A 14,253-nucleotide genomic window follows, 5' to 3' on the forward strand; every position below is an offset into this window, starting at 1 on the left:
CTTGCCTGAGCTGTTTGCCGGATATTTAACAAAAAAGGAGAGTATGAATTCTTCAGCTAGACAGGTATATTTTTCTAGTGTGAAGGACTAGAGCAGGGAAGAATGCTTGCATACGACGGCATAAACTGTAAATACCGCAAGTTACACTACAGCTGTACGGGAATAAAGCGGGCATCCAAGCAAAACCAGTGGTTTTGCGACGATTACGTAAGCTCGGAGAGCAGCCAGCAGTGATTTACTCGCTGTAGCAAAAATCGTGTTTTACACTTGTGCGGAACATACCCCGGCAGGACAGACATTTTGTTTTTTTATGCATATAAAACTTGCGTGGTTTGCAAGGTGCCCAATTTCCTTGAACGAGCATTTAATAGAATTTTAATTTGTGTGTTCTCATTTTATCGTGCATCAGGGCTGCTACTAGGTGTCTACATTCATGTACATTAAGGCCTACGGTGATTTCGTTCTAGTCTAGTTATTAAAACTTTCGACTTGTGCTTCAAGTTATATTATTGCAGTCATTAAAGAATAGTCCATTTCACTTTAAGTCAACTCTCAAGTTTTACATGCCCAAACAAGCTATTGTGAGCCACGCTGTACTGTGACGCATTAATTTTGAGCACTAGGTGTTCAATAACTTACGCGATAAAGCACGGTACACAAGTATTTTCGCATCTTGTTCCCATATAATATGGCCTTCGCTGGCCAGCATTCGATTCAGCATCCCCGGGCTTAACAAGGTAACGGCACTATGCCACCACTGCGGGTTACATTTATCAAATAATATGCACAGCCTACTACTTTAATATATTTGTTTAGGTCATTGTATAAATGTCTACATATCTTGTTGTATTATACCCTCCAAATAGTGCACTTCGTAATGAAAATTATTTACAGGCGAACAATGCTGCGCTATGAACACACATGCTTGCTCGAAAGACATGTTCTAGCCGTAATACATATATTTAGCTGCTCTGAAGTGACTTCGAACCATTAAATGTTGCTGCATCTTTATTAGTATTTCATATTGCGCATTGTCTCGCGCCGGGTACGATTGTTATGCGTCTGTGACCCCCTCGTTTGTTGCCATGTTTTGTACATTGCTTTTAGGGAGAGGGACAAACACCTAAACTGTGGTAAAGGAAACCGTGCGTGGACCAAGCGGAGTGCTAACATAGCTGGCGGACCACTCAGACGACGATCACCCCACAGGATTGGTGATTGGGGCGCCGGCGCACAACCCCCATCACCACTCGGTGGCGATTGGGCTGTAAATACTTGGGCCTATGCACCCAGGGGTAGAAAATGGCCGGTCCAAACGTCCTGGACTCCACTTGCGTTGCTATGGACCATCTGCTCTGCCTATATAAGTTCGCCCTATGTGTTTCAGTTACACCTTGCATTTCTGAGTGTGTCTTGCGTAAAAAGTTTCATCCGTGTCTGCTTCCATCCAACTGAAGCCTCCAGCGAACCTATCACCGTTAATCGTAGGGGCAGTACTCTTATCTGGCGTAGAATGTCAGAACGTCTCCGGCTGTGCGTCCCCGACGCCCAAGGGGAGAAGTAACACCTGAACCCTCGAGAGCGAGGATGAAGAATTAGGATATTTACAACAGCCTGTGGCGATTCAGCAGTAATTGCGAGATAAAATTCTGAGTGTTACGTCGCACCTCCATGAGTCCAGATACATTATTTAAACAGCGTTCATCATATCGCAATGCGTTCTTCAGAAGCTCACTCAACACACGTCCCGCTTTTTCGAGGAGCTGAGTTGAGTGCAACTTACTGTAAATAAGTAGTCTAATTTATTGCTCAATTGTAGGCCTGAGCAGACCACCGTCACGTGCGCTATACAGGGCGTCCCAACTATCACACACCAAGATTTTAAAATATGCAAGTATTCCCGAGCCCGCGAGTACACGCGAAATTGCCGCGCGACGGGCTGCTCGAGGCACTCGGTGTGTGATTCCTTCACGCTCGGATATACACTTTTATGTAGCACGTCTTGAGCAACAGAAAGCTGTCTGTTCTACAAAAGGCTTTACAATGTTCTGTTTGACACTCTTCATGTAATTACAATAGAAGTAGTTCATTTATTCTTTAAGTGTACTTGTGTATTCAGACGGAATGCAAAAGATAATCTCAACATCTCCAAGTGACGGCGACAAGCATTATGTTGGTTCTTTCCAACAACGTCGTATTTGTACACTTTTTTAGTTTCGGCACATGATAGTTGGGACACTTGGTATAAGCACATATAGATACATACACACGTGCAAAAACGCACATGCACGCTTTCCTAAACTACCTATGCCCTCTCCATTTCTACCAAGTGTTCTGCTTCCTGCAGCACAGGCACGCATGCACTTTAATATGCGAAGCTTTTCTTCGCCTAGCCCGAGCCAAGGTCAAACTTCAGGCCGTCGCAAGTCACAGAAGTTGTCACTGACGCATACGCATCCCCTTGTGCCCGCTCCGGAGCCGCTACTGGCTTGTAGCCTCGTTTCCTTGTGCTTTTCGCCGGTACGGTGTGAGCGCGCCACAAATTGTCCTGGCTTGGCCGTACTAGCTGCGCTACGTCGTGCATTGGCTGACACAACAATGGGCCCTCGAGAATATCAAGCAGTGGAGGAGCGTATGCGTGCAAAGGCTCTGAAGAGACGTGTACTTCGAAAAATACTTTGTCAAAGACGCATTTGTTGCGCCATCTAGCACATGCAATCTCCTGTTGTGGCTGCAACCGTACTTCGTCACCGTAAGTTGACCGGCGCAATAGGCGGTTCCAGCGAGCGTTTCCATTGAAGGACTTTACATTGTTTTGACTTTGCGGCATGTGCCCTGGAAAAATGATTCTCAATGACTTAGAGAATCATCACGGATTGTTTCTGTTGTGATGTTTTAAACACTGACATTTCTAATGCAAACGCTTTCAAAAGCTAACTTACTATTCTCTCTCTAAGCATGTTTACGTGCTATGGCCTCGCAGTTGTTTTTGCCTGTGTATTACGGTGGTAGACATTCTAACTACTTAAGCAACCGTCGATTGTTCCGAGCTGAATGGCAGCAAGTATAGTGAATCGACGACGCCATGCTCAGACGAGCAGACCAAAACGCTGAAACGTAAGGTGCCTCGACAGTACCGCGTGTCGTCGTTGATGATGGGGACACTTATACCCCTGATACACGGGCATAACTAAAGTCCTTTCCACTAAACCCCTTTTGCTACTCTGATGGACCCTTTACAGAAAGGAGTTGCGCCGATGACACACGGCACAGCGCTGAACTTCTTTAGGTAGTTCTTCAGATGAACGCCGCAAGAAAAATAGCGCTGGCTGTTAAAGCCACAAGAGAGAAAACATTCCTAAAAAGCTGCGCATTTAATTACACTTAGCTACTGTAGAACCTAAAAATACATTTTTTTCATTGTTGATGGCTAAAAATGCTTATGGTCGTTTATTTTATTCGCGTTTTTGCGTTGTTAGCAGCCATTTAACTTGGTCCAGCAACTATGTGCAGCCGGTGGTTTGCTGTGCATGCTGTTCATTGGTGATGCCCCCGTTTCTGTCGTCCTTTTTCACGTCTATGTCGTCCCTTCCTTTGTGCGCGTAGGCGTAACGCGTTTTATTCAATATGTTATTCCAACAACTGTGGTTTCTTCTGGGTATTTCCTGCGGCCGCTGATTGTGCAGTCTCCATCTCGCGACGTGAACACACCACATACGCGCAACAAACGACGGCGACACTGTTGGAATTCAATATGGTGGCACTAGCGACGTTATGCGAGCGTTTGAGAGTATAGCTAGAGGAAATCTTCACTATTCGACAAATATATTACCGCTAACAATTAAAACATTTTCGCAAGATAAAAAAAAACCTATGGGCACCATAGTTGTGTGGCAGGTTTCCATCTATTGATGAGTTGTGCACGCTGTGTGCGAGAGTAAATCCCTTTCCGCTCGAAAAGTAGTTGCACGATCTCCTTCTCCGAAAAGGAACTTTGCCGCAAAGGAGGTACTCCTTTGTCGTGTGTCACTGCACTTGAGCGCCTTTCCGGTAGATGTCCCCTTACCTAAAGGGCTTTAGTGTGCCCGTGTGTCAGGGGTATTAGGTATGCTTGAGGTACAAAGGCTGTGCAGCCTCCTCGTTGCGAGTAATAGGAAGTGGCCTGGGGCTCGCTCAAACGTGCCAGTCTTCTTTCGAGCGCGTGTACAAGTTGAACGCTGTGCTTGCGCAGCTGTAGTGTAAGGCTAGTGGAGCTGGACGGTGTGCCATTCCGCTTGTTTGATTTTTACAGCCAAGCTACAGCCAGCCATGCATCTTTCACAGACGAGCTCTTGAATGTCTGTCTGTCTGTCTGTCTGTCTGTCTGTCTGTCTGTCTGTCTGTCTGTCTGTCTGTCGGTCGGTCGGTCGGTCGGTCGGTCGGTCGGTCTGTCTGTCTGTCTGTCTGTCTGTCTGTCTGTCTGTCTGCCTGTCTGCCTGCCTGTCTGTCTGTCTGTCTGTCTGTCTGTCTGTCTGCCTGTCTGCCTGCCTGTCTGTCTGTCTGTCTGTCTGTCTGTCTGTCTGTCTGTCTGTCTGTCTGTCTGTCTGTCTGTCTGTCTGTCTGTCTGTCTGTCTGTCTGTCTGTCTGTCTGTCTGTCTGTCTGTCTGTCTGTCTGTCTGTCTGTCTGTCTGTCTGTCTGTCTGTCTGTCTGTCTGTCTGTCTGTCTGTCTGTCTGTCTGTCTGTCTGTCTGTCTGTCTGTCTGTCTGTCTGTCTGTCTGTCTGTCTGTCTGTCTGTCTGTCTGTCTGTCTGTCTGTCTGTCTGTCTGTCTGTCTGTCTGTCTGTCTGTCTGTCTGTCTGTCTGTCTGTCTGTCTGTCTGTCTGTCTGTCTGTCTGTCTGTCTGTCTGTCTGTCTGTCTGTCTGTCTGTCTGTCTGTCTGGTGGTGTATACCTTTGTCTCAGTGGAACCGTCACACAATGTGCCGAATAAATAAAGGAAAATGGAAATTTCCAGGAGCAGGTGCTTGGCAAAGCTTGAAGGGGTACGGAACCACTCCTCCAACTTAGTAAAAAAACAGTGCGCGAATATCGTAGGCTGCTCCGAACATCGCAGCCAAATTTCGACTGGTAAGTGGAGCGAAGAGCTCGCAAGCGCATCTCAAAGACACCTTTTTCTGAGGCCTTCTCTGTTCAATGGAAGCCTGCTGCTAGCTCTCTTCTGGACGCCTTACTTCGTATTATATCACACTGCCCGCACGCGGTTCCTATTGGCCAACAACTGACATTGACCAAGACGGGTGTTTGGATAAGTACCCTTCTTAACGTTGTTACTCTGTGCATTTTTATGCTGTTTGATAAAGAGACTGAAATAAGCAAAAATCTGCTTCTTGAATTCTGGACATAATTACTACTTTCGCAAGGAGCGGAATATCATCTGCTCATGCTCGGTCACGGCCGCCCGCGTAGCAAATAGATTTTGGCCACCCTGCTTATCGGTGTCGTGGCCGTCTTGTCTCGGTAATTGGGAATGTTTTTGAATACTGCACTAGCCTCGAACGTCGCAAAACTTTAAAAAACTCTGAAGCGATTTTGACGATTTTGTACAAACGTACTGAGTAGTTGGCGTAGGTTCTTCTGATTATTAGTTGACGCATCTAAGGACTCCGCGTAAAGCATGTAATTTATCATAAGGTTTTAAATATGTACATCGCTGCTGATAGCAGCACACTGCTCGGCGAAATTTTCAGCTGCCTCTACTCATATGACGTAAATCACCCAAATGACAGCAGTAGCGCGAGCTATCCGATTAGCTGCCAAGTGCGCGCCATCTATAATTTTTTCCACCTTTATGGTGAATAAATGATTTTCGTGGTAGTTGGAATATTAGCCAATTTATTTCAATAAAAAGAAAGTGACAGAACCAGAACGCACAAGAACAATTCAATACTACAAAAGCACTTCCGGCAGACAGCAAGCGTCGTCTGCTTGGGTTACTACGTGCTGTATTTTGACAAGAGTTCCCCGCTCGGAGTCGGTCTCAGTCTTGTCGCGAGCACTATGATTTGACATTGTTGAGTTCTGGACTACAAACGTAGCGATTGGCAATATGTCAAGTTGCGACATCGTGTCCCTCTGCAAGGAAGCAGACGAGAGGACTGGCTGCAGCACATTGGACTGCCGCTATCCAATCGGCGCCAGGATTTACCCGTTTGTGGCCGTCACTTTACAACGGAAGATTAATAACGCAATAGCGTTTTGCGAGTGCGGTATTGGGGTAAACGCAGGCGCAAGGGTACATGGCCTCGCCGTTTGACCATGTCGTTTCACGGTATGAGCAGAAGCGCAAATGTGAATGGTCTTTCAGCCTGATGCAGCCACCTGGTGGCACATCGCTCAACCGCACAGTAGCAGTAACGAAATACGTTCTTCTTTGCTGCTGGAGCAAATTTTTCTCAGGAGTGTAATTGTTAACACGTTGTTTTTTAAACGTCTAAAATGTTTGACGCTTGGTTAGATTAATATTTATTTGGCTGGTTAAGCTCTGCGCCAGCAGGTAGCTGGACCATGCAGAACGATGAGGTCGCTTACTTATGTCTACGCTAAAGTTCCTTCATCAGCTTGAGTTTATGCCTCCAGCCATTCGTCGAAACGCCCAGCTCGCCTGTGGTTACCGGAATACCAGAAAGGTTCGGCGCTGCGACAGAATCCTCGCAACTCACGCTAATTGGATAGCTCTCGCTTGGGGTCGACTGCGAAGCAGCTGGCGGAGAGTTTGGAAAGACTTCGCGCGTTCGCCCCTAGAGACCCGGAAGTTGACGACACGACGTTCTATCATGACGCAGAGCCAGGGAAGGTGGCGCTTAGCTCCGATCACTCGTAGAACGAGTTGAGGAGAAAATGAATGACTATGGAGGAGGGCAACTTGTAATCGTCCGTCACTCGCTTAATATGAGACATTTCGCACGAATTGTGGTGCGAGTGTCTAATTTTAGCTGTACCCCACGCGTCTACAAAATTTGGCCGACCCTTTTCAGGGGCCCTTTAAGGTCACCGTGCTCGCATGCTTGGCAGTGTGAGCTGACTCATAGCCGCTTCAGCTTGGACTCCATAGCATACCTCGCTTTGTATTCAACTATTAATAGCGTTTCAAAAGGCACCATTTGGATGTGGCTATTATCGGGTGGTGAAGCTGGCGCAGGACAAAGCTGGGCTGCCGCACGTACCACGGCAAGACTAGATCATAGGAGCTTGAGTGCACACTCAAGCCCTGTCGTGCCCAAAGAAAAGGTTGCGCATACACATTGCAGCTGTGTGCAGCTGCATTCTCGTACGTAGCGTAGATACCGTGGCCACCACCTGGTGCCGCGGCTAGTCCGCTGGATGAGCGCACTGCGGCTCCCTGAGGAAAAGTGGGCGCGGCGTGTCGTAGGCGACAAAATTATAAATGTCGCCTACATGAATATCAAAAGCTGAACGGTGCCACGGTGACGTTAAGTAGACAGAGCGTTTTGTGCCCGCCCCGCTCTCCCGTAGCATTCGCAGTGCAATTCATTGAAGAAGGAGGAAAAATACTGCGAAGAAAGTGTTTAAAAAACAAATTATGGGGTTTTACGTGCCAACACCACAGCCACTGAGCAACCACGGTGGGTAGAGAGTGCTTGATTGCCAATAAATCCGGTTCTGCAGAATGCAATGATTTACTTTTGAAGCGATGTATTTCTGAAATCGTCTATGTTAACATCAAACACAATTTTTACTACAATGTTGAGCCCTTTTGTGCCTTTGGCTGACTTGCAACTTAAGAGGAAAATGAAATATGGATTACAGACGTCGTTTGTTAGAGCTACACAAGATGTTACGCGGATACCTCATTTAGGCAGGTTGCGCTAGTGTAGAGGGCGAGATTAACTTAATGTTGCGTTTTTATTTCCTTGTGAAACCTTCTTTATAATACCACTAATTTTTCGAAGGCCGTATTCGTCTAGTTGCCTATTCACCTACTATTTCTAGCCAGTCTTTGTTTTCCTGTCAAGTTTGTTCTTTCAGTGTTACCTCTTGGAATGTGGCTTAATGCTTAAGCAGAAACTCAACGCTTAGAAAATGTCTAAGCGTGCGTCAGCACTTTGCTATTTGCTCATCTCCCGGCAGCCCGGTGTCATTATTTATTTTATATTGATTTTTATGAAAACTTATCAAACCTGATTGGTCGTTATCAACCTTATCGCAGTTCATCCGACCCTTAACATCCCTTATCTACCCAGCGTGTTTGCGTAGTGGATATCATGTTGGGCTGCTAAGCTCAGGGTCGCGCATCGAAGCCCGGCCACGGCTGCTACATTTCGATCGGGGTGAAATGCAAGAAAACCCGTGTACTTAGATTTAGAAATATGTTAAAGAACCCCAGGTGGTCTAAATTTATGGAGTCCACCACTACAGCATGCATCATAACTAGATCGTGGTTTTGGTATGTAAAGTCCATTATTTATTTTGATCAACCCTTTCCAACGTATAAGACTTGACGACCCTTATCGACCTTCCTAGGTCCTTATCTATCTTAATCGTTTGTTAAACAGAAAGCAGCTTTCGCCATAAGAGCTCTCACAAAATTACGTGCATTCTTTTCAGAACACGCATTATTATCCTAATAGTTTGCGTTCATTCATAGTCTTATCACCAATGGTATTGCTTCTTGGGGAAACACGTATAACTGCCAGCTTTCGTCTATTCAACACATACAGAACCAGGCTATTCGAATGATCACCAACAGTTCCTTTTACTCAAATGCTCTCCCGCTACTCCAGGCAAACTTTATACTACCTGTATCTGGCTTGTTTAAGTATCATTTAGTATTCTCTTTCTTAAATTACTTAACAAACAGTTTCTTTACGAATTTGTGGACTACAAATTACTCACGGATACCAATCACACAAGGTTTGCGCCTAATTACAACTTTTATTACCTAAATGTAACACAAACTATGGAAAAATGGCATCCTCGTTTTCAGAATTAAACATATAGAATGACCTATCCCATTCATTTAAACTAACGTCATCTTTGAATGTATTCAAACATGAGCTAATATGTTTTACTTATTTGTGTAAATAGTTTTCTGTCCTATAACATATTCTCTGCATAATTATGCTTTTTGATATATATACTTTTTTGTTTGTTTTCTCTTACCAATGTATTGCAAAATGCACATTCATTTGTTTTCCTTGTACTTTTTTATCTTTGCTGGTTTAACTAACGTTTTGTACATATCTTTTTTTTATTTCTTCCTAGAACCGAGGGTCCTGTTGCAGTCATGGACTTTGGCACCTTTGTCTGCATATTATTTGTTGTTTACTCATCGTTTTTTTAATGACGAATAATGCGAAACTGAAACTGAAACTGAATAGAAATGCTCTGACGAATATAAGTCCTCATTGCTCTTTGGCACCTAATCCATACGCGTCGATTCATTACCAACCGCAGTAAGACACATACAACCCTTCAGCACTCCCTGTCATCCTTATCAACTCACTTGCTGCTTATATATATTTGTTGTGCGACCCAAAGTTCATGAGCGCTCAAAAATAGGTCACATTTTGGAGCGTGAAGGAACGCCCCAACGAAAGGCACATTCGGCCGCCGGCGATACGCATCTCGGATTTGCGGTGTTTAGTATTAAATTTTGACAAAATTGTAATTTCCTATACGTCTGCAGAGCGCTAAGTCGGCTGTACGTGTGGTCCTAGAGATGGTTCTTATTTCACCATCACCAAGTTTTTTTTTTTTAACCGAGCATTCATAGAAACCGTTCTCATTTGACACATGTCTTACGCCGCCGTTACTGCACATTCAGCTCAGATCACGGTGGCAGATATGCAGATCAGAACACAGCGAACCTGCAGCGGTTCCCGATAAGGTCCCCTAGTTTCTCTAAGTGCCACAAGATGGCTGTTCATGCAGCGGCACGGGGAGTAGTGAGCGGCAACGCTTTTTCACTCGATACACGCACTTCGTAATTGCCACTTTACCCGAAGCTGTCGGTGATAAAGAGAAGAGACCACTTTGGTGACATTGTTTCTGCGCAGCTTCGTTACTAACCCGAGTTTTGTGAAGCAGCGGCTTCATGCTCGTTTAGTTGAACACGAAGGAGGCAATGAATTTGGGTTTGTTATTTGAACCTGGTACGCGGGTTAGCGCCAGGACCGCTATAACGGAGGTGTAGCCATCGCGCGTCTCTTTTGTTCTCTTGACCGATTACTTTTTCTTTCCTTAGTGTGTCAGTTTGCCTGCTCACTCGTTCGCCCGTTCCATGGCCTGATCGTTTGTTCGCTAGTTCGCTCGTTGGTTTGATCCTTAAAAGTTTACAGCATTTTTTCGAGCGTTCGTACACACTACTCGTAGATACTTACGTTACTTTCTTATTATATCATTAATTTACTCATACGCTTACTCGCTCTTGATTTGTCGGCTCATTTGCTTGTTTTAGTGCGAAAACTCTTCTAGCCTACCACCGTGAATTCCGTGGCTGCATCCTTGCAAGGATGCATGCATGCATGCGAGTGTACAAGGATACCTTCAGCTCCCTAGAGCTTGTTCGAGGAGAGAAGCCTGGGTCTCACAAGCACCACGGGTGGCTGTTTTGGTAACAGCCACCTTCCAGACTAGCATTATAACACTTAACCGCTGCCCCGCTGTGTGAGGAATGCCATGAGGACTTTTGTCGATCTATAAACCTCCCCGGCGGATTATGCCACTGTGCTAGGGGGCAGTGAAACTTCATAATCTACGCATAGCAACAGCCCAGCATTGCCTAACCTGACTCAAGAATGTGCAGTCACGGAACGCTACGCTCCTTGGCTCAGCCAAACCGTCCCTCATTTTATTTTATTTTCTTTTTACTTTCGCCCAATCGTGTGCTCGAGCGTGGCGAGGTTTTACGATGTGATTTTAGCAGTGCCCTTGCATTATTTGCTCTAACTAAAGTGCGAGAACTATGTTTTCCGAGTACCAGCCATAGAATAACCGTGACTCAATGGTGGGGTGATTTGCTACTCACTCCACCACATTGCACTATCGAGTGCAATATCAACCTACTCCAATATATGCAGGGTGTGCTCTTTTGTTGCTGAGTTACGGAAGACTGGTTAAACCTTCAGGGACTGCTCGCGTCTTTGTAGCCGCATTCGAGGTGCACATTTGCCTACTTACTATGACATGGGCCACGAGAAAAGAGTTGCAGCTCATGAAGACATTATACGGTTAGCTTACAAGGACCCAGTACCCCTGACAGCGCAGCTGGCAAACATCTCAAATTACTTTTGTTTGAAGATTTCGGCCTAGTATAAATGTGCTCAAAAAGAACCAACATTTTTTCATCTGCTCAACGAGGATAGACTTCGATGGAAGGGGTTCTCCTGATGGGGCTAGAATAACTTCCATAAAGCAATAGCTGTGAACTTCCTCTTGATGCACACAGTGGTTGTTCCAAGCAGCCCTGGTCAGTGGAGCCATGGATGGATTTCATCAATGGTTGAGCTGGCCTGTGTTTCGAATTCTGCATACTCACTGTGTGTTGTGTCGAGATGTCTAGTGAGACAGCCTTCATGAACGTTGAAATTAGAGGATTGTGTACGTTTATGCTCAACAAAGGAAAAGCCTTTTTCTGCTTTTCCAGAAAAGGACCTTCTGCAGGAGGTCCTCGCATACAGGAACAGAAGATGGTTACCTCATCTTATTATGTCGGACTGTTCCATAAGCCTCATCATTCGTGCTGACTTCTGGTGTACGTCGTTTCTTTCGGGGCCTTGTGAGTGGAGTGATTTCCTGGTCATGAGTTTCTTCGGCTTCTTTACGTATGTCTGTGGGAAATTGCAAGGTATGGCGTGATCTGCCCGCACGGTTCTCTTTGGAACGTCAAGCAAAGTGTTGCCACTATACGCAGCGAAGTACCTTTTTAAACCATTTCTTTCACAAAGTGCTTGCTGCAAACGCAATCCTCTTGGCACAACACAGGGTCTATGCGAGGAATGGCTTCTGCCTAGTTTTTTAATCGCTTCGGACGGGCAGGAGCATTAAACACGACAACCTTTTCTTTGCAGCTTGCGTAGCCACTGTTCCAGTTTTCAGCGAAGCACTTGCGGCCCATCGGTGCAATTTACTGATCAGCACCGCGGCGCTGGGCATTGCTGGCCTAAAATAAGTATCTGCTTGCTCAAAGAACTGTGACGATGCTGGTGACGACCACGCGAAGAACAGTTCAGGCCAAGCGAAGCGCGTGTGTGACATGGTCGAGCCGTGCGATGTCATCTTATTGCTACCGCAACGATATCTTTCATGTATGTTTTTGTTTCTTCTGGCGAAGTTTCACCGCTAGGCCGGACTGACGATGCGATCAGCAGCCCGGTTCGCAGGAGCGTGTCTGATACTTTGTGGGTCGCTCATCCCTTGCGCATCACCCGTGCTGTGTCCCCACCTATCTTTGACCGTGGTTTAGATACTCATTCTGCAAGCGTGAGCCTCTAGACAAGTGGATCAGAGATTCGACCCCTGAGCGTGGGGTCGTTCGTTCGAAACTCCCCATAGCCAACGTTATTTCTTTACAGTTTATTCTACTCTTCTAGATGGCGTTCATCGTGCTGCGCGTTACGGATGGCCAGTCAGACTGACGTACAGATTTCCTTTGCGAGTCGCCAAAGAGTATCTGTAGGTTTGTATATACCTACGCGCCTGTGTATGCAATGTGTAGCTCACGTGACTGTGCATACTCATTTTAGGTCCCATTTAATGCACGTGCTCAACGCCTCCATTTCTTGATTCATGTGCACATTTGTTTATTTATATATATTGTTATTCTGCGGAATCATAAGACGAAATCTAGTTCATCTATACTTTAGAAATTTTCTTCTATAATGTAAGAGAGAATTGCACATTCGTGTTCTTTCTGCTTGTAATCACAACATAAACAATAAATATGCGCTTTCGATGCGATTGTGAGTTTGGAGCTGTGTTGCGCAGTATTATTCTGGAAAATTAACATCAGGACTTATTCGTTTACTACAGCCCAAGGTCCCTACAGAAGTAAGCCTTGAAGATAAAGATACGCTTCGTGAGCTTCGTCATTCAATTCTCGTCATGCCGTATTCGTCGCGCCACGGTAGTCATGATGTCATGCCAGTTTCGCTATGCCGTCGTCGTTGTCGCCTTCCTACAGTCTTCGTGATACAGTAGTCATGGTATTGTGGCAACCCGTTGTGCTCATTCCGTCAATGTCGTAGCACTTTCGTCGTTTTGTCGACATCAACGTTGGCCTGTACATAAGAACAGCGTATGCACACATACGCGAAGCAGCGCAGGTCTCATAAAATTATGCAGATCTAACGCACACGTTGGAATATATGTGAAGAAAAGCCTTTAGAATGTTGTTAAATAAATGCTATAAATATTTTCCTATTGACTCCTTTATATTTGGCTTAAAGGAAACTGGCTTGCGCATGAGCTTTCACATAACCATGCTAAGCAATATTACGTATCCTATATAAGTATCTATTTTATCACTTCTTGTTTATTTTAAATGTACCAGTCGCTTCTTGAATAGCCCCCTCTTTTGGGTGTGGGTGTTGTACAAGAATTATAGTCATCATCAAAACGCAGCCATTGTTTGAAACGTCAAGCTGGCATTGGCACGGTATGAATCTACCGCTTCTGGTTAGTCTCCCGTTGTGGGCTTGTGCCATTCAACCGCACTCTTCTGGGCAATAACTTACCCTGCTGTCTGTATGTTTCATGGTATGGAAGTAATCATTGCCTCAATCAACACGGGGATACCCTCGTAAAGAGCTAGTTGGCATTAGCACATTATGCAGAGCCAGGTTCTCTCCCAATATGTTCCAGCGAGGGTATGTGCATAGTGTCGGCATGATCATCATATTATTGCACCAACACATCTGTTTGCCGAACCCCAATGAATACATATCGCCATGTAATGAACAAAGCAAACAAGAAGCAGTATGGTGGAGACTACTGCAGACAGGGACCTTCCCAAATCTAAACACACATTACCAGACCTTATTGCGCACAGTGCGGTGACACATGCCCGTGGTTCGGATATAAGCTAAGCCACTTCCACGTAACATGGGCCTGTCAGAAGAACGATTAGGTATCCAGAGTAGAAAACCCGAGTGCGGAACAGAGGGAGGGGATGCTCTTCAGCGCCAACCTGGACATCCAGCGTGAATTGGTGCGGCGAGCTCACTGGACAGCAGTCCTCAGCACAGCCCTCGACTAG

The sequence above is a fragment of the Dermacentor albipictus genome, chromosome 10, assembly GCF_038994185.2.
Source record: "Dermacentor albipictus isolate Rhodes 1998 colony chromosome 10, USDA_Dalb.pri_finalv2, whole genome shotgun sequence".
Lineage (NCBI taxonomy): Eukaryota > Metazoa > Arthropoda > Arachnida > Ixodida > Ixodidae > Dermacentor > Dermacentor albipictus.